The sequence below is a fragment of the Ambystoma mexicanum genome, chromosome 1p (assembly GCF_040938575.1).
Source record: "Ambystoma mexicanum isolate Mex_15411 chromosome 1p, UKY_AmexF1_1, whole genome shotgun sequence".
In the NCBI taxonomy this organism is placed as follows: domain Eukaryota; kingdom Metazoa; phylum Chordata; class Amphibia; order Caudata; family Ambystomatidae; genus Ambystoma; species Ambystoma mexicanum.
The window spans coordinates 230,326,206-230,350,693 of NC_090921.1; the positions used below are offsets into that span (position 1 = coordinate 230,326,206).

A 24,488-nucleotide genomic window follows, 5' to 3' on the forward strand; every position below is an offset into this window, starting at 1 on the left:
TGTAGAGCATGATCAAGGTAACGGTTGCTGAATAAAATAGCAACATATATCACGACATTACCGCCTGTGGGAGGTTGAGGAAAGGCAGCCGGAAAATAATTGCTCTGCCCTGGATTAAAGGTAAATCAAATAATAGTGAGTTTGCTGTGTTAAAAAGAGCAAACAATTATACAGATACCTCCAGGTTGATATCATCATAAAGCACTGGTTTGATAGAGGAAGCAGGAAGACGAGGTGGCCGAGTGGTTAAGGCGATGGACTGCTAATCCATTGTGCTCTGCACGCGTGGGTTCGAATCCCATCCTCGTCGGATTTCTTTTCCCACTTAATTATTGTTGCCCCTCTTTACCATCCTTTATTTTGGGGCGCTATGGATCTTCCCTATTCATGACGCTCGTTTATAGCAAAAGAAAAACGTTAGAATTGAATTGAAATCGCTTCGTATGCTACAGGCTAGGAATACAGACATGAGTGTTTAGAGAAGCAATCACCAGACCGCCGCTCGCAATGCAAAACATCCACAACGTCTCACGCCACTGAAAACCCAAATCACCGGAATCAAAACAACATCACTGATACTCATCGCCATGCACTCCAGCCACCCTCAGCACAGAAACTCACACGCAGGGGAACCAGAAAAGGAAACGCACTTATAGCCCAAATGGAGCTCGGAAGTAGCCCAAATGTAGCCCAACCAAATGGGGCTACATTTTCTGGTCAAAATACGTTTTGCATGCACGTAACCCCACTTCTTTCAGATCGTATACTAAAAACTGCTAATCGGGTACAAAACAAGACTAATGAAACAGATTTCATAGCAAGAGAACATTATTGACTGCATACAGTGTGTACGAACAAGCCAACCAGATACATGTTATGGTCTGTCCCTTTACAACAGCGGTGCATTATACGTCACCGCGCCTAGCAGATAAAAGGGCTCACGAAAGGCACGGAGGATACCTCGGAAACCAGCCCTACTGTGACAAGACCACACTGACCAAGAAGAATACTAACCCACGACTACAATACTCAACTCGAGAAGATGGAGTAATGAGGCTCAAGCCTCGGTATCCAAAAATCACTGCCGATGGATAAAAATATATCAGTAAGAAGAGGAAGAAGCGCTGGAGACGGAGAATAGTGCACGAGTGGAGACCCAAACACCAACACTTGTGTCTGTGTTCTTCAGTCAGCGTCCCTCTCGCTGACTAGGTCCTTGGGCAAACACGATGACCTCTAACAATGAAGACGAGGTGGTGGTGAGTGTGTGCCTTGCACACAGTGTATCGGCGACTGGTAGCGTCTATGTGTGCTCCTGAGCAGGGAACGGCAGTGTGGATGGGTGCGGGCAAGCGCACGTCACGTGCGCTGTTATGATGGTGAATATTCAGATCGACAATTAAGCGGTCCTACAATTTTTGGAATCTTCTCCTGCCACGTGCACTGAACCCGCCACGCGGGCAGATTTCTTTTCTTTAGACTTCTTCAAGGAGGATGTCGCATCATAGCCACAGTCGAGGTTGCGGCTCCAAGAGGAGTGCCTGTGCACCTCGTGGCTGTGTGGGGCAGAGACCTACGTCGGTAGCTGCCTGGGCTTCATCCACTAGACAGTCTGGGGTGCGAGTGACCTCAGGCGACACCACTCCCCTCCATGGCAAATGAAGAGGATGAGGGCTCAGCAACCAGTTGCCTTCCCCGCCAGCAAGGCTCCCTAACCCCTCTGGTTGAACTCTCTGTCCGTGGGTCTCCTGCAAGCTTAGGACCACGCTGGAACTTATTCATTGAAATACTTGAAATGTACTTTGACACCACAGGGGAGCTGGAAGACCATGCTAAGAAATCCACCCTACTATACCACGCTGACCCAGCTGTGAACAAGATACTCAAGAATCACAGGCCAATTGACAACTCCTATGCTGCCGCAACAGCAGGTTTGAGGGAATATTTTACCCGAAGGTCAACATAGACTATGAGAGGTTTGTCATGGGGTCAGGGAAACAGAGAGAGAGTGAAAGTTTGGATGCTTTTGATGGGCGATTACGACAACTTGCGTTCATGTGCGCCTTGACTAACGAGGATGAGGAGGTCTGCCAGTAGTTCATCCAAGGATGCCTATCTGTGAAAATGAGGAGGCAGATACTGCGAGAACCAGGTATCACGTTAGCCTGCATATTGTACCTTGGCAGGTCTCATGAGCTGGCGGTTGTCAGAGCATCCAAGGTGGATGCCTCCATGAAAACAGTAAAGCTGAAAGAGGTGTGCTCTGTCAGCAAATCACTGCCAAATAAGCCAGTCAAGAGAGCCAACTAGAGTAAGAGAGAATATGATCTGCTACACTCAGACGACTGCCCGGCCAACGGGCCCACCTGTGGCAGATGTGGTGTCTCAAACCATTTTGCCAGAATGTGCTGTGCCCCAGTGCCGGCTACTCTTTCCAGAGGCAAGGAAAAGTCATGGCAGCCATTTAAAAAACAGTCACAAAAGGTCACGCAGTTTGAGCCAGCGGACAAGGAAGTGGAATGATCGGCCAAGGAAGAAGACAAGGATAATGTGTTCTTCATCTCCAGCATCGTTGAGATAGGTAGAAAGAAGAAACACCAGCCCGATGCATAGTGTGCGTCCATGGCACTGACACTCCAGTGCTGATTGACATTGGAGCGTCAGTCAACGTGATGGCCGACTCCCACTAGAGATCTCTACATGAACTTCCCCTGCTGGACAGCACCCGTGTACGCATATATACCTTTGGGGGTACGTCCCCTCTATCGCTGGAGGGCATGTTTATGACCCGTGTTAAGCATGAAGGCATAAGAATTAAAGCTAGATGTTTTGTGACAAAAGTGAGTAACCACACACTACTGGGTTGTGCCACAGCAGAGGCTCTAAAGATTGTGAAATTCGCCTATTTGGGGTATATCAAAGATGTGCAGTCCTTGATCGAGAGGTTCAAAGTTGTGCTCTTTGATATCAGCAAGATGAAGGGTGAACCAGTTCGCCTGCACATTGATCACACAGTTCAACAGTAGCCCTCAAACAGTGACACCTTCCTTTCCACTTGAGAGAGAAAGTAGAGCAAGAACTGGACAAACTCGTTCAGTTGAACATAATTGAACCAGTCGATGGCGCCATCCCGTGGCTATCCTTGATTGTCCTGGTGCAGAAGCCCAAACACCCAGATTCTGTACGTTTTTGTGTCAATCTGTGACTCACCAACAAGGTGATAAATAGAGAAAGACATATCACCCATGCGATAAACGACATTGTGGCTGATCTCCAGGGTGCTGTTTTCTTTGCAAAACTTGACTTGCAAGCAGGCCATCACCAATTGGCTCTACCCCACATATCACAACATTCACTACCCACAAAGGAAACGTCACTTGCAAATAGAGCACAAAGCCCTAGCAGTATTATGGGGATACCGATATTTTCACCTGTACATTTATGGCAAACCAGTGACAATAATCACGGATCAGAAGCTTCTTTTCCTCATCCTAGCAGGGTCATCTTCGAAGCCTCTGGCACGCATTGAAAAGTAGATGCTGGTCCTTCAGGAATACAATGATACCTTGGTGTATCGCCCAGGGAGTGACATGGCCAACTATCTTTCGGGACACCCTGCCACTCATATCAGGGAACCTACAAGTGAGGAAGAGGACACCAAAAATTGTATTCGGGCTATCACCGAAGCACTATCCCCAACTCAATGGCTCTTGAAGAAATGAGAACGGAATCGGAGAGGGCGGAATGGTTTCAGATAATGCGTGAACCGGTGACAAGAGGAGAATGGAAAGGGGTACTAGTGAATCTGAATAACAGAACGAGTAGTGCAAAAGTGACACTCGGGCAACTATGGCATATTAAGAGCAAACTCACTTTCAATGATGACGGCCTACTACTACGAGGGTTGAGGATGTTGGTCCCCACCCTCCAGGTACAGAGAGTACTAGAATTAGCACACCATGTACATCAAGGAACTGTGAAAATGAAGGCTCAGCTGCGACTAAAGGTGCGGTTCCCCGGTCTGGAAGAGTGAGTGGACGCCTTTGTGAAAGCCTTCATCTGGTGCCAAGCAGCAGCCCAGAGGCAAAGGGATCCACCGATTGAGTCAATGGTAAGGAGCTGCAAACTTTGGGAAGGCATTCACATAACATGGGTCAACAAGTAGAGACACCCACATTCTAATGATGGTGGGCCAATCGTCCCAATGCCCGGAGGTAGAATTCTTAGCGTCCACAGCCCTCTCCGACATCCTTCCTGCTACAGAGAAGATATTTTCTACCCATGGACTGCCGAATGAAGAATGCTCTAACAATGGTTCTCATTCCCGAGTGTGAGTTTTTCGGAATTCCAAGGCACCAGTGGGACCCGTCAACAGAAAATGACCCCAGTTTGGCTGAGGGCTAATGATGAGGCTGAAAGATTAATGCAAACACTCAATAAGGTTTTTATATATGCGCATGGCCAAGAAACGTGCTTAAGAAGAGCACTGTATCAATTCCTAATTGAATACCGCATCACATGCCTCATTCTTCCACCAGCGTACCTCCGGCGGAGGCCCTTTTTCAGAGATGCCCCTGAGGTTTTATTCTGGACCATGAACATTGAAGCCCAGATGTAATCGACAATGAGATGGTGCAGAATGAGAGGAGAAGGCAAACGAGGAAGAGAACATTATGAGGGGCTTACATGAATACCCGCTGTCGATGGGTGATGCAGTGTTGGTGCGCTCCCGGCATCCTGCTGGGAAATTGTCTCTTACGTATGAACCCTGTCCATTTTACATTGTAGATAGCAAAGGGTCGATGGTGACCGCATCGCATGGTCAGAACATGGTTACGAGGAACTCCTGTTTCTTACGTAAACTGGCGGGCTCACCAGCAGGTGACAACAGTGATGTTTCTGACAGGCCTGACTCTCCAACTGTGATGAGAAGAGGGGGAGGGATAGATGATAAAGGTGAGGATCAGCAGCTCAGAGAAGATCGAGGAGTGCTCAAGATAGGAGAAGCAACAAAGCAACAGAATCCAAGCTCCAGCGGAAGAGTGGAGATACCCAGTGAGAGAATTCAGAAGTTGCGTGTCCTAGATGCAGGACTATGTGGTGGATGGTTGATAGAAGTCATTGAACTATACTCAAGATGTTCTGTGTTTTGGTTACTCAACACCCTCAGCCATCCATCCACGCACGCTACTACTCACCGACCCGTTTACATCATACACTCACATCACTCACTTGCAACACCACCCACTCAACCACAGCTACTCACAACCCCAACTGCCAACACCTTCTGCCATTTATAACCTTCACTCACAATAACTCTCAAATGACATCAATATCTATGTACAGGATTTATAAGGGGAACTGAAACCATAAATCAACTACAGCCACTTAGATTCTCCACTCAGCACACACCCTGTCTCAACAACAACCATATACTCATAGTATCATCTCCTCTTAACTACTCACAACCCACATCACTAATTCGCACCTATCATCTATGACAACTTGCATTAATACCCAGCCCCTCACACAACCTCACATTCACTCTTCCAGTCACTCGTTCACAGCTTCTTGCACAACTTCCATCACCCATAGGCAATCACCAGACCACGCACATTCCCACTGACCCACAATAATCTCACTCATAACAACACACACCATTCCACCTGGACGGTCCTACAACTGGCAACGCCACTCACCTTTGCCATTGTTTATCCACAGCTCTGGCCGTGGTATTCCCTCTATAAATGTATTTACATAACTTTACATTACTGCCACGTCTGCTTGTCCTCGCTCTTTGCTTCATATAACTCCTCGGACCCAGGGCACCAGGTCTCAGATTCCCTGCAGGGCTTGGGTGCTGGTGGAGTGGGAGCCATCTCTCCTGGGCTGATGCCAGGCATTGAGACCCAGCGAGGACGGCGTCTCTGCCCTGGGTCTATCGGACCCGAGGCTATGGTAAGGAGCTCTCTGCCATTACCATGGAACTTGTTGGTAACGGTTGGCGGCTTTTTCACAAATGTCTTTATTGTCTTGTGCAGCTAGGCTCCTGGGGGTGGGTTGGGACTGCCTCCTAGTGCATTGGAGTGCACGGGGCTGCCTTTTGCCGGGAGAATTGATTGGTTGGTCTCCCTTATTGGTGCAAGCCCTCTGACCCCCTGCTGGCCCCTCCAGCAAGCGGTTTTCAGATAGGGCCTCTGGTTTCAGTGTGTTCCTGTGTGCTTTGTGGTGGTACTATGGGGAAGCATACCAGAAAGCCGAGTCATCTTGCGGTGTCCCCATTTTCATCTTCCTTTGACCGTTCTCGTTGTCATTCGAGGAAGAGAAAGAAGTCAAGGCATGGTTTCCAATCAAAAAAAGACTTTTAGAAATTGATCCTTCATTCTAATTAAGGACGTAAGCGCCGGCGCTTGTCATCTTCTTCATCCTTCTCTGAGGCATTGTTTTCCTCCATGGAGTCCCAGTCCTTGTTAGCGGAAGCTGAAGGGAAATACCTGGACATTGATGAGGTGGATGAAGTTCTGACTCAAGTCTCAGACAATACAGGGTTTCTAGAGCCCTTGGCTCAGGGTGAAGGGGCAGACCCCAGTATTCAGCAGAACAAGCACACCCCTCGTATGGGGTTGCCGTTGGTCTTGGATATCCGTTCTAAAGTTCTGAGAGAATGGCGTGATCCAGAAAGGAATGCCATGCGCCGTTTTATGGCCAAACTCTGCCCTCTTATTGGGAGTGAGAAATTGCTTTCGGACATGGTTGAGGTGCATGATATCCTTGCCAGTCTAGTGGGTTGCTCCTCTATGTCAGCCAAGGAGGCAGCAGCGAGAGACCTGGTGAACTCCAGTCTGAAGAAGGTTTGTGCAGGTGATAATTTGGCCTTCAGGGCGAATGTCTACGGTTCCTATACTGCAGAAACAGTATTGAGTGGTTTTAAGAAATTGAAATGTGCAGTACAAGGGGGCTCTGAAAGTGCTCCTCTATTGGTAGATATGCAGCGGCAAGTGGAACTCTTGTCTGATCTGGCATATGATGGTATTCGTGGAATGGCCATGACCATGTGTGCTAGCATGTCGGCACAGAGACATGTTCATTTACGCGACTGACAGACGGAAGGCTCTCAGAAGGTAGCTGCCCTTAAACTTCCCTTTGAAGGTTCCAAAATCTTTGGTGATTCCCTTGAGGATAAGGTACATAAGAGGTTTCAGGCCGATAAACATGAAGATAAACTGAGACGGAAAACATTGTTGGCCAAGACATCCTCTACTGGAGTAAGAGTCAAGGCCGGACAGTCTTTCTCTGGTTCTTTCTTGTGGTCTTTTCGTAAAGGCCAGAGGAGGCCACCGTCCTCCTTCTTCTTCTTGGCCAGGTCCGATTCAGAAGTCCTGATGGTGAGGTCGAGCCGGGGTGCGGTCATCTCTGGCTTTCTTTTCTAGTATGGGCCCAGTGGTGCTCAGATTCTTGGGCTCTGGTCACTGTTCGAGAGGTTATCGTGTGGGTTTTCTGTCGACCCCTGTCCAAGCTTGTTTGGTGCAGACTGATGGTCCCCGCTCACAGGGAAAGAAATTGGCGATAGCATCGGGTCTGTCAGAATTGTTGCTCAAGGAGGCGGTTGTTCCTGTTCCTCTTCACCAGTAGGGTTGGGGATTATTTTCAAGGGTCTTTCTGGTGCCCAAATCTTCAGTGAATTTTTATCTCATCCTGGATCTCAATGCTCTGAACTGTTTCGTCCAGAAGGAGCGGTTCAAAATGAAGAATTTGCAGTACGTTCTTCCGATGCATCGCTGGAACTCCAAGATGCTGTCCAAATGTGTCTCCCTCTCCTCCCCACTCTCCTCACCTGATCGGTAATCCTCCAACTCCTCCGTATTAAGATGCCGACGTGAGCAGAAGTCTCTCTTCGTAGCCGAAGACACTTGTCTACCACGAGAGGAAGCCACAGTGAATGCTTGAAACAAGCAGTCTTGGGACTCCTCTCCTGTAGCAGGAGACAAGGGAAAAAGCCTTGACGGCAGAAAAAACCCTTGTAAGGAAGGAGGCCAAGCAGGAGTCTTCCAAGGATATTGATGGTACGTAGGATCCAGCGGTAGCGGAAGAGTGGGTGGTCGGCTACTGAGGATTGGAGGAAGCAGACAGGAGCTGATAGGGGCGGAGACCAAGAAGCCCTCGCTCAGCAAGAAGGAGTTGCGAGAGAGACTTGTGCCGGCGGGCTGGAGCGAGCCGCGGGAACAGAAGGGAAGCCAAAGCAAAACCAAAGAGAGGTAAGAGAGAGAGAGCGACAGAGAGGGAAAAGAGCCTCACCAGGAGCAAGGAGAGGCTAAAGGAATAGAGCGGACAAGCCGCGAGCTGGAAAAACTAGCGTTCTCACCCAAAGGCAGTAAGCAGAAACTACGGGGTTGCAACGCAGCGATCGCTGGGAGAGAGAGGCTGAAGTACCTCCCAGCGACCGCCATGTTGCAGGAGAACTAGACCGAGACTGCACGTAAGCAAACACAACGTGCTGGAACTACGGTCTGCGCTGGAGCCTCCAATGCGAAAGTATCCGTCAATCGGCCCGGCTGCACATGACAGATGCCTAATACCATGTGTCTCTCCTGCCTTTCGATATGAAGTTCTTCCAGTTTGCTATGGGCACTCAGCATTTTCAGTTCAGAGAGCTCCCGTTTGGGTTGCGAACTGCCACCAGGGTATTCACCAAGCTGGTGGCTGCCCTGGTGGGACACCTCCACCTGAGGGGCATTCATATTTTTCCATACCTGGACGATTGGTTAATCAAGGCAGACCTCCGGCAGATGGTCCTGGCGCATCTCAAATTGGTTTTCCAGGAATTTCTTCTGGTAAACTGGCAGACGTCCCACCTGGAGCCCTCCCAGAATCTGATGTTCATTGGTGCTCAGATCTGTATCAAGTTGTGGCGGTTCTTTGTGTCCCCAGAGAGGGTCCTGCACCTGCCGTCAGTCCTGGGAAGGGTTCTCCAGCAGCAGAAGGCCTCGGCTCGCCTATTGCTCATGCTGCATGGGCACATGGCCTCTTGCTTTTTCTAATCGCTTGGGCTTCTCATCATATGCATCCCCTGGTTTCTTACCTTCAGGTCCGCTGGCTCCTGGCGTCTCAGGCTTACAGGGCCATGATTCCGGTGTCACAGGATCTATGAGCTGGGTTACAGTGGTGGTTGCAGGTTCTGAATCTCCAGGCGGGGGTGGCCCTGCTTCAGCCCTTACAGACCATTCTTGTTACAGAGGCCAGCGGGCGGGGATGGGGTGCCACAATGGGTGTCCTCTCCGCTCAGGGATTGTAGGCTCCGAGGGCTCTTCATCGATCCTCCAACTGGAAGGAGTTGTGTGCCCTTCTCTGGGCCCTGTTGGTTTTTGAGAAGTTCCTAAAGGGTCAAGCACGGTTGGTCCGCACGGACAATACCACAGCTTTGGCCTATGTCAATGGCCAGGATGGATCTGGCTGCTCCTTGAATGCTCTGGCTGCTCAGATTGGAGCCTGAGGGGAGAAACACCTGCTATCCCTGAGGGCCACTCATGTCAGAGGGGTGGACAATCTCTGGGCGGACTGGCTCAGCCGTCATTTCCCTTCCTCAGTGGATTTGTGAATGTCAGACTGGGTGTTTGCCAAGATCTTCGATAGGTTAGGGCACCCAGTGCCTAGGTCTCGGTGAAAGTCCCTCTCTTCTGCTCCTGGTTTCCAACCAGGGGGGCGTGGGGTGTGGATGCCCTGAATATTGCATGGCCTCAGGGTCTCTTTTATGCCTTTCCTCCTCTTCTCCTCCTTCCCCGGTTGGTTCAGCGCACCAGAGACAGCGGGGCAACGGTGCTGTTGGTAGCTCCTTATTGGTCTATGTGCAGCTGGTTTCCCTCCCTTCTGAATTTCGTTCCCAGGCTCGTTGGTTGATTCTGAGGTGGCCTTGTACTCTGCCGGCGGGTTTGGGGTTCAAAATCGGGCAGATTCAATGGGCAATTTGGCAATTGCCAGGTCCCAGTTAGTTTCCCAGGGTTTCTCAGGTCCTGTGGTGGAATCGATGCTTAAGGCTCGGAGGCCCTCAACTCTGAAAGCCTATGGGAGACATTGGGATCATTTTCAGGCTTGGGGCGGCGGGTCTGGCCCACCCCTTCCAGTGTGGGTTACTGGTGGTTCTCCAGTTTCTCCAGGAGGGTTATGACAAATACCTGGCAGTCTCCACTCTTCGCTCCCAATGTGCCTCCATCAAAGTCCTCTTGTGGGGTTCTGATGGGCATCTGGAAGGGGAGGTCTTGATGGGCACATTTCTATGGGGTTACTCTGTTATGTTACCAATGCTTGAATGGATCTACACCACCTTATAAAACAGTCAAGTAACGAGTAGTCCACCAACCTGGTCTTCAGACACAGCTTGAAGATAAGAGTGATTCACCAGGCTACCTCTCTCCGCTCCCCGAATGATCAGGAGCGGAGTGAAGCAGCCAGGGAAACCCTTGTGAGGGAGAAAACCCTGTGTAGCTAGAGAGGGCTGGGTGGAGACGTCGGGACTTAGAGGCAGCTGCTGATTGATGACCCGCTCCTGTGGTCCCGCTGGTCTGTGCTCTAACAAAAGGTGAGTGGTAAGTACAAACCGTGTAACGCCTTCCAGGAGTGTGAATGAGTCGTAAAGGCTTTACCCTTGTTTTTAGAAGTCCGTGGTTGATCGGCACCAATGTAAGGGGACCGGAGTGACAGGCATCAGAATGGAAATCAGACCTTGATAGTTCAGACAAGAGCAGATTAGAGAAAAGGAATCAGAGGAGAGCTGCGCTAAAGCGTAGCAGCAGAAGCTAACCTACCGGAAGCGGATAGCCTTTCTTGCGTTACCAAAGCAACGTATGTCTGTTGCCGGTGGTATACCGTGAGGTTTGTTGGGAAATGTAGTTTGGGTGCATGCATAAACACCTGTGTGGTTCTGGGCAAGTTGACAGTTCCAGGGTATTCTGAATCCGATTTCGGGAAATAAAAGAGGAGACAGTCGGATGCGGGAAGGGAGATGTAAGGAGCGTGGCAACTTTAGGAGTATCAATGCACTGTTGCTCCGGACACGGCATCTGAAATACAGGATCCGAGTGAAGAGGAGGAGCACCTTCAGTCTCTTCCTCCGGGAGGACTGTACTGCTGAGCTGCAGATCAGACGCCATGTTGAGAGGAGGCAAATGTAACCCCATAACACGGCGCCAGAGAGGCTAGCCACGGCGCTTAGACATAACAGTCTCTATCTCCCGTCCGAGTGCCTATAAGGGCCTGCCCCCCTGGGATATTCCTCTTGTCTTACGGGCCCTTCAAGTGCCTCTCTTTAAGCTCCTGTCTGAGATTTGTCTCAAGCACCTCACCTTGAAGACTGCTTTCCTGATTGCAATAACGTCTGCACGTTTGTTTGAGGGAAATCATCGGGGCTTTGTTGTCTAGGGCCATCTTTTTGAGAGTTCTTCCTGACTGTTATTTTGAGGTGTGATCCTAGGTTTTTGGCCATGGTCGTATCTACGTTTCACATGTCGCAGGATCTGGTTTTTCAAGCATTTTTTCAGAATTTGCAGACGCCGGAAGAGGTGGCCTGGCATTCCATTGATGTGCGGCGGTCAGTGTTAGAGTACTTGGCTCAGACTGCCGCGTGTCGGCAGTCTCATAGCCTCTTGGTTAGTTTTGGCTCTGCAGGTGCTGGGTGGAAGGCCTCTGTGGTTTCCATTAGCCGGTGGATCCGTATGCTCATTTCCATGGCGTATGTGGCTTCTGGTTTGCCTGTGTCCGACCATGTTCAGGGTCGTTCTACTAGGGATAGGGCTGCTTCCTGGCTGATGGGCGAGGGGTTTTCCTTGCAGGAAATATGTAGGCTGCTACCCGGGTGGATAAGGATACCTTTATCAAACACTATTAGCTGCATGTCTCCCACTCCACTGATGGGTCTTTTGGGGTTGAGGTTTTGTCTGTTGGAATGTGAGTTCGGGGTCATTAAAGCTGTGCTCTGAGTTACTGAACTTCTGCCTCTTTGGGACCTCTCCCGTTGCTGCTCTGGTATTCCTCATGAGGTAAGTAATTGGACAATGAAGAGTGGACGTGGAGATAATGGTCTGAGTACTTACCAGTGATCTACATTATTCCAAGTCCTACTCTTCCTTGTCGCAGTACTGGATGAACCTCCTCCCCTGCGGTGAGAGTATTGTGCCCTGGCTTGGTTATAATGAACTGGAGCACTGGGTGCAGGGAGGAGTTATATGAAGAAAGGAAATGAAGGAAGGTCCTGTATCGAGGCCTGGCCTCATGAGGTAAGTACTGTGACGAGGAAGAGTAGGGCAAGGAGTAATGAAGATTGCCAGTACGTAATCAGAGCATTACACAACACCACCAGGGTGACCAGATTACTCGGTGTTAATGGGCAACTGTTTATCGAGTCTTGGGCATTTCTTTTGAAAATGATTGTTATGTTCAATTTGTTTGATCTCCCAAATCATTAGTCTATTAACTGATAGCAGAGGACTGGGAAATATGTCAATCAGGGACATGGGGCTCCACTAGTAGTCATGCTAATCACCAGTCACACTCACAGAAGCTCACACCACCGCCTATTCTTCCACAGCCACTCACATTGCAGCAACCCTTGCTCACTGCAAGTAACACCCCTAACACACAGACACCCACTCACCAATTTACGCATAGTCACTTGAATAACAGAGTCACACACAAGGCCACTGATTCACCATACAAATCGGGCACTGCAAATAGTAACAGCACCCACTCAGAAAAGCACACTTTCTGCACTTCCTACACACAACCTCTCACAAAAATATTGGATCAACCAAAACTTCACTCTTAACAAGCTTGCCTCTTGAAGCCACTCTGAACTTCATTCACAACATCTCAGCTACAGCCACTTGCAATACCCGCTGGCCAGAAGATGATGCTTTAGCCTCAGTCCCTTCCCTTACACCAAAAACATTCAGAGGCAGCCGGGCACTCAACCCACCTATCTGCCCCACCTCTCATCCAGCATTAAGTATAACCACTAACAACATAACGATGAGCTACTAATGTCATTCCATAACACAACACTACTTTACCCCGCCCTCGCACACCTCCCACGAGCAATCCTACTCATGGTAATCAAAATAAACACTTCTTGTTCATGCCACGACTCAATGCCACTCACAGCACTCACAAACTCTACTCACCTTCATGATACTCATCATGCCACTTACCCTCAACAACAAAGGTTCACATCACCCAATTCCTCACGGCCATTTAGAATACATCTTGCTCACACCAACCACTCATCATCAGTCACATCCAATCCCACTCACTTGCAGCACCAACCATTCCTAACCTAACTCACCTACTGACACAACACTTAGGACCACTCGCTCACAAAACAACTCCCCAACATCCACTCAGAACAACACTAAGCCACTCACACCACCATTTTGCCACAGCCATTAAAACACCCTCACTGCATATCCCTCACTCACTCACGCATTTGCCACACCACTCCTGCACCCACCTATGCACAATCTATCACAACCAGACCTCCCACACACATACAACAGTTCCTAACAAGTCCTCCTACCATGCACACTACATAACACTACTATTACTCACCCATATATTCCTTTAATGCTATTAATCAATAGCTGACACCAAAACCTAGAGGGGAGCCTAGAGGGTAGAAATGAAATTTAAGGATGATCCCCGGGCAGGGGCGGTGCAAAGACTTTTGCCACCCTAGGCAAAGTGTCAGATTGGTGCACTTGTCACGGCTCGCTCCCTTCGCTCCCGTTCCCGCCACTTGGGGGCATGTTTTGGGGTTTATTCCCTACTGGACATTTCCTCCGAACCTTATGCTACAGTGCTGTGATGAATTGGGAGCGCTTAAACCTTATTTTCCAAGTTACTTCCCTTCCGGATCCATTCCAGGTTTTTGGCAACCAGCATGCTACTTTATTCTAATGACTATGCTTCCCAGAATGCCTGGCTCACTGCTTCACCTCCTCCCTTGCAGGACAAGGTTGGGTGGAGGATAGGCAACACCTGTGGCTGCAGGTGCAGCAGGCGGCACACCTGAGGGGTGTGCTTGTTAAACAGCTTTAAAAGCCTCAGTTTGCTTCAGTCCAGCGCTGGTCATTGTTGCAGTGTTCCTGTTGTGACTGGTCCCTTGTTCCTGGTTCCTAGCTTTTGTGCCTAGTTCCTAGTTCCTGTTTCTTGTTCCTCTGCCCTGGATTTCGAATGTATGTGCTTAATTGATTTCTGCTTTCTGGATTTCCCTTTCTGTCTTCCTCTGTCTGCAGGCAGCCTTTCTCTGTGCTTTACCCTTTGATGCAGCCCAATTTGCCTGTGTTCTCTGTTTCTTTGATGCTGTCCTTTGCTACTGAAAAACTTGATGCATTAGTCTTTCCCTTTAAATATTTAGCTTCCTGCCTTTTCTCCTTGGATGGGCGGGAAAGGTTTCCTTTTGTGATATCATTTTCCCTGCTCCTGATCCTTACTTTCTATTGGGATCCATTCTATGTTTTCCATTGCACTTCTGCATTTATTTCCCATTGATTATTAGGTGTGGAGTGTTGTTGTAACTAGCCCCTGTGTGAATGCCTTTTGTTTTCCTTACTATTCTATAATCACAATTCCTACTTGCCCCTTGACTTGGGTCTTATGTATTTAGTTATCCTCCACCCATTGCTGTTAGCGCCTTCTGGGTCCCCGTTTGATCAACTGGGTTCGTGGGTTTATTGACATTCAAGTGGTCTTTCCGGTCCTCGTGAGTACTGTTTCTAAGCTCCTTATTCAGTATCATCCAGAGTGTCAGCTCACAGATCCTGACCTTGCTTGCCCTATACGTGGGCTTAGCGCTGTCAGTATCTGTAATAGCATAGTGTGTAAGGAGTTTGCCGACTTTCCTTTCAGTCATAAGGAGGTTCTAAGTGCTTACCCCACATCCCTTTTCATATATTGGTATTATTGTTTCACTCTATTTGCACTCCTGGGTTTTAGTATACACGAGTCTTGGGTATTGTATGCACGTTGTTAGATTCAAAGTTGTTCACTGTGCGATTCCGTGCACATTTCCCTTGCCATATTCATTGCCTTCCTCCTTTCTTAACAGCACTCCACTTAGGCACTTGAACACATATCTTACATGCTGCACTTGGTACAAATATTGACATTTTGTACATGTCCCACATTAATACTGCCTTACAGAGCAGAGATCCAATGTTTACCATGGCCATGTGTGAGAAACCCATCCAGTCCTGTTCATGCAGTGAGTTGTAGTTTTCCTAAATTCCAAGTGGGGAAAAAATATGTTGGTAAAAAAACATTGTGAACCGTACATGTACCGATGGCAGTATTACCATATAAGAAGTTACTCTTGTTGGATTTGACAGTAACAAATGCCATGTCACTGTAAGAAAGCATGGCCAGGCTGGCTACACCAAGCCAGTCTAGCAGCTTGCCGTGGCGATGCTGTGACTACCTGAAACATCCTTCCCAGACAAGTCACTACCAGCACCACCCTGACACAGGCTCAATGAGTACCTGCCACATGCTACCCAGGCATTGTGACATTTATGCCCACTCCTCTACTGGTGGTACGGGAATCGAGAAACAGCTGACAGTTGCTGGACTAAGATGCCCTGTAAAAAGAAATCTCAGTGTTGGCACGAGCCACTCTGCCGAGATTGGCAATCAGGGTGCAAGGAGGATCTTTGTGTCCTGGTAGAGATGGGCACTATAGACTGCCGCTGGTACAGCCCACATACTTCAAACAGGCCACATTCAACCATCAGAGGTAAAGACCTTTTCCCAGGCCCCCGTTGAACAGGTTAGGCTGGCAGCTGCAGTGACTCGGCATGGTAATGTTCTCTGTCAATGGCCAAGTTGGGAAACAAATTATAATAAACTAAAGCATATTAGGGCATCACAGGTAAGTAATATTATTCCTGATCATGGTGGCATATTCCTGCTTGCTCGGCTGGCTATTAAGTTAGAAAGAACTATCAAATGTGTGTGATAGGCAAACATATCTTTTTTAAAGTTAACTTAATGTTTTCTGATGAAAGAATTGGCAAGCAGTCTCAAGGCTTTATGATAACTCAGTAAGCCTACATATTATGGCACAATATTTATAGATAACAGTGCCAAAAAAGTGCTTTGCAGTTATGGAATATTAGGTGACTTAACAAGGTATGTCTATGCTGAAAGAAAGCACACAAAGCTAACATCTCTTTACAAGAGAGGAGACACAAAGGGTGCCTAAAGGTTTGGCTTTGAGCCATAGTGCCCATTGAAGTGTGTGCCTAATGAACAAACCTAAAGATAAAGTCTTTCCCACATTTATCAATTATCACAGCAATGATAAGAACATTCACTTAATATAATACCACATACTAAAAGGCTTGGCACCTCGTTACTGTGCCCCCACATTGCCAGACCATGCTGCAGATCAGTGGGGATGACTGTGCACACTGCTCAGACAGAGCCACCCGTCTTGTTGGCTCAGAAAAAAATTACACAGAGGCGACTTATGTAGTACAGAAAGAACATCTCATATTGCAAATGTATTCTTAAGGGGCTTAATGTTTTGCAGCTCAAAGACTCTAATGCATAATGCTGGCATACTATAGACTGCATTGCAAAACTGCACTCCATCTACCTATGTCTCATATCAGTTGAAAAATCACACATTTATACGATACTGTTAAGCGGGTGACTGTCGCCTTTCTCATCAAGTGTCTTGCAAGATACCGCCTGTGCCGGTCACCAGTTATAGGGTTGTTGTGACCAGACACACAGAAAAAGTGAGTGTTTAGGTTCAGTTATAGACACTGACAAACAGAAGGACGGTCTGCAAATACAGCAAAGGGGTACAGTGACACACGTTGGAAGGGAGAAGTTACTTTCGCTCATTTGACCATCATTCCTGCGACAAAGGTTAAAAGGGCTTTATATTATGTAATAAAATAAACGTCTTCAAGCACTTGAGTAGGGGCATAGAAAGGAATTGCTTCTGCAGACACGATAACTTGGAGCTTAAAGGCAGGATGCTCCTCTGCACATCTGCCTCCTTTCAAGCCCCCTTCCCCTTATTTGAATACACACTGGCAAGACCTGGCTCATAGGTATGTTTCCACAGTGTGAATTACAGCCGTTAAATCCTAGTTTTGGGCAGAGAAACGAACCACATAGCAACTCCTTGTGAAAAAGGTTATTTAAAAGGGAGTGTTATTTCATTTATTAGGTCTCCATTATGAAAGGCAGAAAGGCCCTAGCAGAGGACAAATGAGTCGAGACCACAAAACTAAGGATGAAGGAAGATGGGGTGGGTAAAAGAAAAACACAGAAAGCCTAATTTCCCACTCCCCACATACAGTAAATAATTAAATAACATCCGTATATAGTACAGCCCTGCTTTCCGATGTATGGTTTCAACTGCAGCGCCACCTCAAACATTTGGTAAACTGCAATAAACTTAGGATTAAAGGAAAGCATACAGGGGCGGCAGCTTCATGGGCTGCACTTAACATGCCCAAGTTAACTTGAGCTCTGTGTCTGTCTTCCATGCTTAGCCTTGGAAGGCACAATGCAGCAGGGCGGCTGTCAGTACCTGTACTGTGGTCAAAGGCAAAGCTGATGGCAGACGGCAAAGCTGTTTCCTGAAGGACAAATGGACACACAGACACCTTGGTGCCAAAAACACAGACACAACTATACTTATGTTTGTTTAGTGCCCAGAACCACAGACTAGAGGTTTGAAAGTGCAGTACAAATGAAGACAAGGAGCATATGGCGGCAATGAGCGTATATCGACAGGAAAATTGATGGAATTGTTACAGTCACAGTGTCCATGTTACTCAGTTTCTTCTTTCCTAGGCTGTTATTGAATAGGAAAGCAGTATTGGCACCTATATGCAATGCACGCAGTTCTAATGTTGGCCCTGGCCCCTGACCCCTGCCCTTGGCCCTACCCCTCTCCCTGCTGTGATCTGGGAAATGGAAAATGGTCCAGCGGACCCCAGCTAAATTATGGCCCACAGCCACAGGAGTCACAATGACACACACATAAATGTATACACTAATTCTCCCTTCCGCTTCCATACATCTACTCTCTATCCCACCCAGTTTGGCTGTTGCCACCACCGAGACAGAGTGGCAGAACAATTTCAACAATAGGGAACCCATCATCTGCCTGTGCTGGCCATGTGTCTGAGTATCTCTCAGCAGGCATTGCGGCCAGCCACGGCAAAAGGCTGCAGCTAGTGTGCAGGGTGGCCCACGGGCCGTGGACGGTCCAGACCAGATGACCATCCAGAAGAGAAGAAGAACATTTGCATAAGTCTCAGTGACGAGAGCACGTACACTGCTAATACACAGATGCGGCCTGAGGCCCTGCGCACGGGCTAGTGCACGGCACAACGTGCCACGCCCACACCAGAGTTCTGACCCAAACCTCACAGTGCCTGCTGCGCTGCCTGCTGCTGCAGACAGTGTTGAGAGTGCTGCGCGCCTCCTGACTCGTGAGAGAGAATATAACATATGTATACAAAAAATGTACAAGTGGTTATTACCTTTGAGGGCCTTTGCCGCTCTACCATTTTCACATTATAGGGAAGCACCTAACCTTGCCTAGTGGTAGAACCGGCACCGGGTATGAGGGCATCATTTTGGATTGCCTCTCTATTTGTACTTCACAGCACTGCAATGCTGTACTATTTTACTTTGAAGATCCCAGCTGTAAAGAGAAGTAACTGTAGACCGCCCCCTCAGGAAGTCACCATCCAGTAGTAATAATCATTATGGAATTATCATGCACTTGGCTACCCAAAATCTTCGACGTCTTTCTGCTAGAGGACGGACTGTCAGAGGTTTTCTTTTCTGCTCTTTCTTCATTGTGAGCCTTTTCCTTCTCTTCTCTTCTCCTTTCATTCTCCACTTCATCTCTTTGTACAATAAAAACATTTAAAAAAAAAAGAATTATCATGCAATAGTAATCATTCCACTATCATTGAGTATTTATCATGAGTTACCTAAAGGTTATTGCATTTGAACAACTGCTCATGTTCATACACTTCAGGATAGTTTTGAGTTGCAGCCAAATAATGATAGAACTAGCTTGGTCAGATCAGTTTGGATGCAGTCTGTGGAATTATGACTCGGGAGCCCAGGGATGCTGCAGAAATGATAATTTATTCTTCAAAGAAAGCAATCAAAAGAAATGTACTTATAAGTCCTTGACGGTTCCTTCACTGTCAAGGCTTGTTTCTTAAGTAGAATCTCGGTTTTCTTAGCTTTCTGCTACTCCTTGGTGTCCGGATAGGCCCACCATTCGCCTCTTCTCCGTGCGTCCTCTCTGACGTTCTATAACGAGAACAACAGAGCTGGTGAGTTCGCTGGCTTTTGTTTCCCTTGCCTGACTCCCTTCCCCACCATTCTGTTCTGGCTCTGCCTAGCAGGCATTCCATTGGTTGCCCTTGCGGTGTTCCACCTCCTTTAAAGGCTGCCGTCCACATCCGTACTCCTGATTTTCCCCAGTAGTTTGGTGTGGTGTCTCCGAAACCAGTTTCACCTGGATCTCCTCGTCTACGTGGCGGTGTCCCGTAAGGGAGAGTTCTGGTCCCGGGTCTTCTCACTTCAGCGCAGCGTCCCTCTCCATCCCTGGAGACGGGCTTGCCACACCGGCAGCGCCGCCTCTCCACAAGGTTCCACCTAGGCGACGAGATGCACTCGCCCCACTGGCTGTGCCTCCCATCCACATCATCTTGCCCTGGGGACGAGATACGCGTACCGCCGTCTGTACTGGCGCCTCTGCACAGTAAGAGCAGTTAGTTGTGGTGGATCTGTTCTTGTATGCCATGATGGTTTTTCCTACTGTGAGCAACGGCCCCCTCAATGTCCAGCACAGCCCCTCCATTGTACAAGTTGTTTTGGTTCCCAGGTGTTTCTTAGTGCGTCTGTTAAGGGCACTGTAATTGTAGAAAAATCCAGTATGAATCTTCGGTAGTAACCGATGAATCCCAAAAACACCCTGATCTGCTTTCTGGTTGTGGGTGTCGGGATGTTATGGATAGCTTCGATTTTTGAGACCTGTGGTTATAGGATGCCTCCACCGACTAGATGTCCTAGGTATTTCATTTCGTGGGCTCCCATCACAGTATTCCTGAGATTTATATGTAGTCCGGCTTTATGTTAATCCGCCACTACCAATTCCAAGTGGTGTAGATGGTCGTTCCATGTCTTGCTGTACACCACAATGTCATCCAGGTAGGCTGCAGCATATTCATCATGAGGCTGCAGGACTAAGTACATCAATTTCTGGAATGTTGCTGGTGAACCGTGTAGACCAAACGGTATAACTTTGAAATGGTAGATCCCTTGAGGAGTCACAAAGGCGTCTTTTCTCGGTCCGGGGCTCGTAAGGGGATTTGCCAATAGCCCTTAGTTAGGTCCAGGGTGCTCAGTAAGTGGGTGGACCCGGGCCTTTCCAGTAATTCGTCCATTCGTGGCATGGAGTATGCTTCATATTGAGAAATTGAATTTAGCTGCCTATAGTCCATACAAAACCTAACAGAACCGTCCGGCTTTGGGACTATCACTATTGGAGAAGACCATACGCTGGTTGAGGGTTCAATGATGTTCATACGCAGCATGTCCTCTACCTCGGTTTTGATTACTTGTCGTCTCGCTTCTGGGATTCTATATGGTCTTAGCCGGATGGTCTGTCCGGGTTCTGTTTTGATTCCATGTTCAATCATGTTGGTTCTCCCCGGCAGAGAGGAGAATGCTTCGGCAAAGGGGGACAATCTGGTCAATAGTTCTGGCTTCATGGTGGGTGTTAGGGCGTTTCCCCATTGGACGTCTTCCAGTCTGTCTTGCCCCTTATTAACTGTCTGTTCGGGCTCTGCTTCTCAGGTGTCCATTGTTGCTGCTAGGAGTGGCTTGGTCCACGCCTTCAACAGGTTTACATGGTAGACCTAATCCAGTGTTGTTCTGTGGGGTTGGTGTACCCGATACGTCACTGGACTAAGCACATCTTTGATCTCGTAGGGACCCCTCCATCTGGCCAGTAGTTTGTTGGCGCTGGTGGGCAGGAGTACCAGTACCTGGTCCCCTGGCTTAAATGTTCTGATCTGGCTTCCTTTATTGTAGGCCTTTTCCTGGTTTAGTTGTGACTGACTGAGATTTGCCTCTGCCATTGACCGTAGGGTTTTCAGATGCTCCCTTAGCTCTTCGGTGTATTCAGTTAAGGAGATCTCATCTGAGGTCTCCCATTCCTCCTTTACTAGATCCAATATGGTCCTTGGTTGCCTTCCAAATAAAAGTTCAAACGGCGAAATGCCAGTAAAAGACTGAGGTGTATCCCATTAAGACTAACAGGACTACGCAGTCCCAGTTCCTTCCTTCTGGTCTGGTTACTCTTTTTATCATTTTCTTGATTGTATAGTTGTACCTTTCGATTAGACCATCTGTTTGGGGATGGTACACCAAGGTTCGTAGCTGTTTGATTTTCAGTCTCCCACAAACCTGGTGTAGGAGGGTGGACATGAAGTACGCCCCTTGATCAGTGATGACTTCGGAGGGTATCCCCACTCTTGCAAAAAAAGGAATAAGTTGGTCACACAATTGTTGGACTGATGTTCCCTTTAGCGGGAAGGCTTCTGGGTACTGCGTACCGTAATCAACGATTACCAGTAGGTATTTGTATCCCCTGGATGCCGTTCTTGGGCTCCGACTATGTCCATGCCTATCCTTTGGAAGGGAACAGCAATAAGCGGCATCCACTGTAATGGTGCCTTCGCTGGTATGACGCCGCTAGTTAGCTGGCATGCAGGACAGCCACTTCACCATAAATACCCGGCCAGTAAAACCTCTTCACAATGTTTTGTTGTATTTTCTAGGAAGCCATGTGGCCGCCACAGGGGTGGTTGTGTGCTAGTTGTAAGATAACCATACAAAGTGGCTTAGGTAATGCCAACTGTTCCCTTTTTACCCCATCATCAGCTTTGTACTTTCTATACAACAGCCCCTGGCGAAACAGGAATCCTGGCCCCTTAGACACGTTGGGGTTTCTCTCCTTGGTTGCTCTTTCGGGGGCTACTCGAACGGTGGGGTCTGTTAGGGTCTATCCCCTGATGGAGTCTTGATGGTCTTCGGGCTTCCAGTCGATGGGACGAGTCATGTAGCTAGCCTGGCACCAAGCCAATCGGTTTCGCCTTTGGTTGCCAGTGTTTTCTTTGGGGCAGTTGTGGTGTTCCCAGACTCTATGTCATCAATCCTAGAGGGGGAATCCTTCTTCTCTTCAAGGGTTTTCATTGCTTGTTCAAAGTAGTGTAGGTCTGTACCTATGATAACCAGGGTGGCAAAAGAGGGTAGGTTGGCAGCCCTTAACAGAGTGGTTTCATTGTCTAATTCTATCTGTATTTCCTTCACTGGATAAGACCTTACATCCCCATGAATACACTTTATCGGTATTGTTATGTTTGATAAGTTAGGTGAGTTACTCACGGTTGGGGCGATGGCTGTCTGTCTGCTGCCGCTGTCCAGTAACCCCCCGTGTTGGCCTGCCGTCAACCCGTATGTCTATGATGTATGGGAACGGGATGCGTTCTTCAGGATACGATTTCATATAGCCGATTTCCATGGGTTCTGCAATATGGCCCCATTCACTGCAATCGAAGCACTGGGGTTGTCGGTACTCCGGTACCCCGGGAATATAGGAGAAGTATTTTCATCATGTCCGGGTTTTCTTTCTTCCACTTTCCTTGGGGCTTCATCGAATTGTCTCCATCTTGGGAACGTGGTTCTTGTCCCTTTGTGGAGTTGAGGGTCTGACCCGGGCGATATCATCCTCCCAGTAACCCCAGTTGTAGGTATTCTGTTGTAACCAGCCTTCTGGTATGCCGACGCTATGTACACTGCTTCAGCTAACGGTGGTTGGTGGTGTTGTCTAACCCACCTCGATAAACTGCTCCAAAATGATTATGTCCAGCAATGGTTGGTTCGCCAGGGTAGGGTTTTGCAACCACTTCTATACCAGGTCCTTGATACGGTAGTACAACTGCTTTGGACTTTCCCAGCTCTTCAATTTGGTGTCCCTCAACTGAATCCGATAGGCCTCTTCATCCAGGCCTAAGCAGTCCAGTACTTCTGCCTTGATCTCCTCCTATGGGTTACTACCATTGGGGTTCACCGCCTGGTATGCCCCCTGCACTACCCCTGACAGTAAGGGTGCCACATACAGTCCCCATCATTCAGGCAGCCGTTGCGCATTTCTTGCGACCCTCTCAAAGCTTGTGAAAAAGAAAACAGGATCCTCCCCCTCTTTATATTTTTTAAACAATGCCGTCAGTACCAATGGTTGGTTTCTGGAGCTGGCAATAGCATCAGTGAGCCTGGTGATGTTCTCATGCTGCTTGTCTTGGCCCGTCGTTTGTAGAGTGCTCTGCAGCTGAATGGCTTATTGGAAAGCCTGGCGGTCAGCTGCCGCTTGTTGGGTTTGCAGCTGGATCAATTGCTGCAATTCTTGTTGGCCTTCCGACAACTTTTTGATTAATGTCTCCATCGTGCTGTCAGTAATACCACCTTCGTCGCTACTTGTGGAATTACCACTCGGGAGCCCAGTGATGCTGCAGATATTATAATGTATTCTTCAAAGAAACCAATCAAAAGAAATGGCCTTATAAGTCCTTGATGGTTCCTTCACTGTCAATGTTTGTTTCTTAAGTAAAATCTCGGTTTTCTTAGATTTCTGCTACTCCTTGGTGTCTGGATAGGCCCACCATTCACCCCTTCCTCGTGCGTCTTCTCCGACGTTCTATAACGAGAACAACAGAGTTGGTGAGTTTGTGGGCTATTGTTTCCCTTGCCTGACTCCCTTCCCCACCAATCAGTTCTGGCTCTGCCTAGCAGGCCTTCCATTGGTTTCCCTTGCTGTGTTCCACCTCCTTTAAAGGATGCCGTCCACATCCGTACTCCTGATTTTCCCTGGTAGTGGTGTCTCCGAAGCCGGTTTCACCCGGATCCTTGTCTTCGTGGCGGTGTCCCATCAGGGAGAGTTTTGGTCCCGGGTCTTCTCACATCAGCGCAGCGTCCCTCTCCGTCCCTGGAGACGGGCTCACTGCGCCGGCAGTGCCGCCTCTCCACAAGGTTCCGCCTAGGCGATGAGATGCACTCGCCGCACTGGCTGTGCCTCCCCTCCACAGCATCTTGCCCTGGTGACGGGATACGCGTACCACCGTCTGTACTGGCACCTCCGCACGGTAAGAGCAGTTCGTTGTGGCGGTTCTGTTCTTGTATGCCATGGCGGTTTTTCCTACTGTGAGCAACGGCCCCCTCCATGTCCAGCACAGCCCCTCCATTGGTACAAGGTGTTTGGGTTCCCAGTTGTTTTACGGTAACTCCGTCCGGCGACCCCCTTTCTGGTCCCTCCTTACACGTCTCCACATCACAGAGTCATATTATGACTTGAGAAGGACTTAAAGAAGATCTAGCTTGTTGACATGGGCCGG

At 48.5% G+C, this 24,488-nt stretch overlaps 1 non-coding gene across 1 annotated transcript; it reads left to right on the forward strand.

Moving 5' to 3' along the window:
* Nucleotides 1–228: 228 nt before the first annotated feature.
* On the forward strand, nt 229–310 carry TRNAS-GCU (transfer RNA serine (anticodon GCU)). Its single transcript has one exon. It is a non-coding gene; the product is annotated as a tRNA-Ser (tRNA).
* The last annotated feature ends 24,178 nt before the right edge of the window (nt 311–24,488 follow it).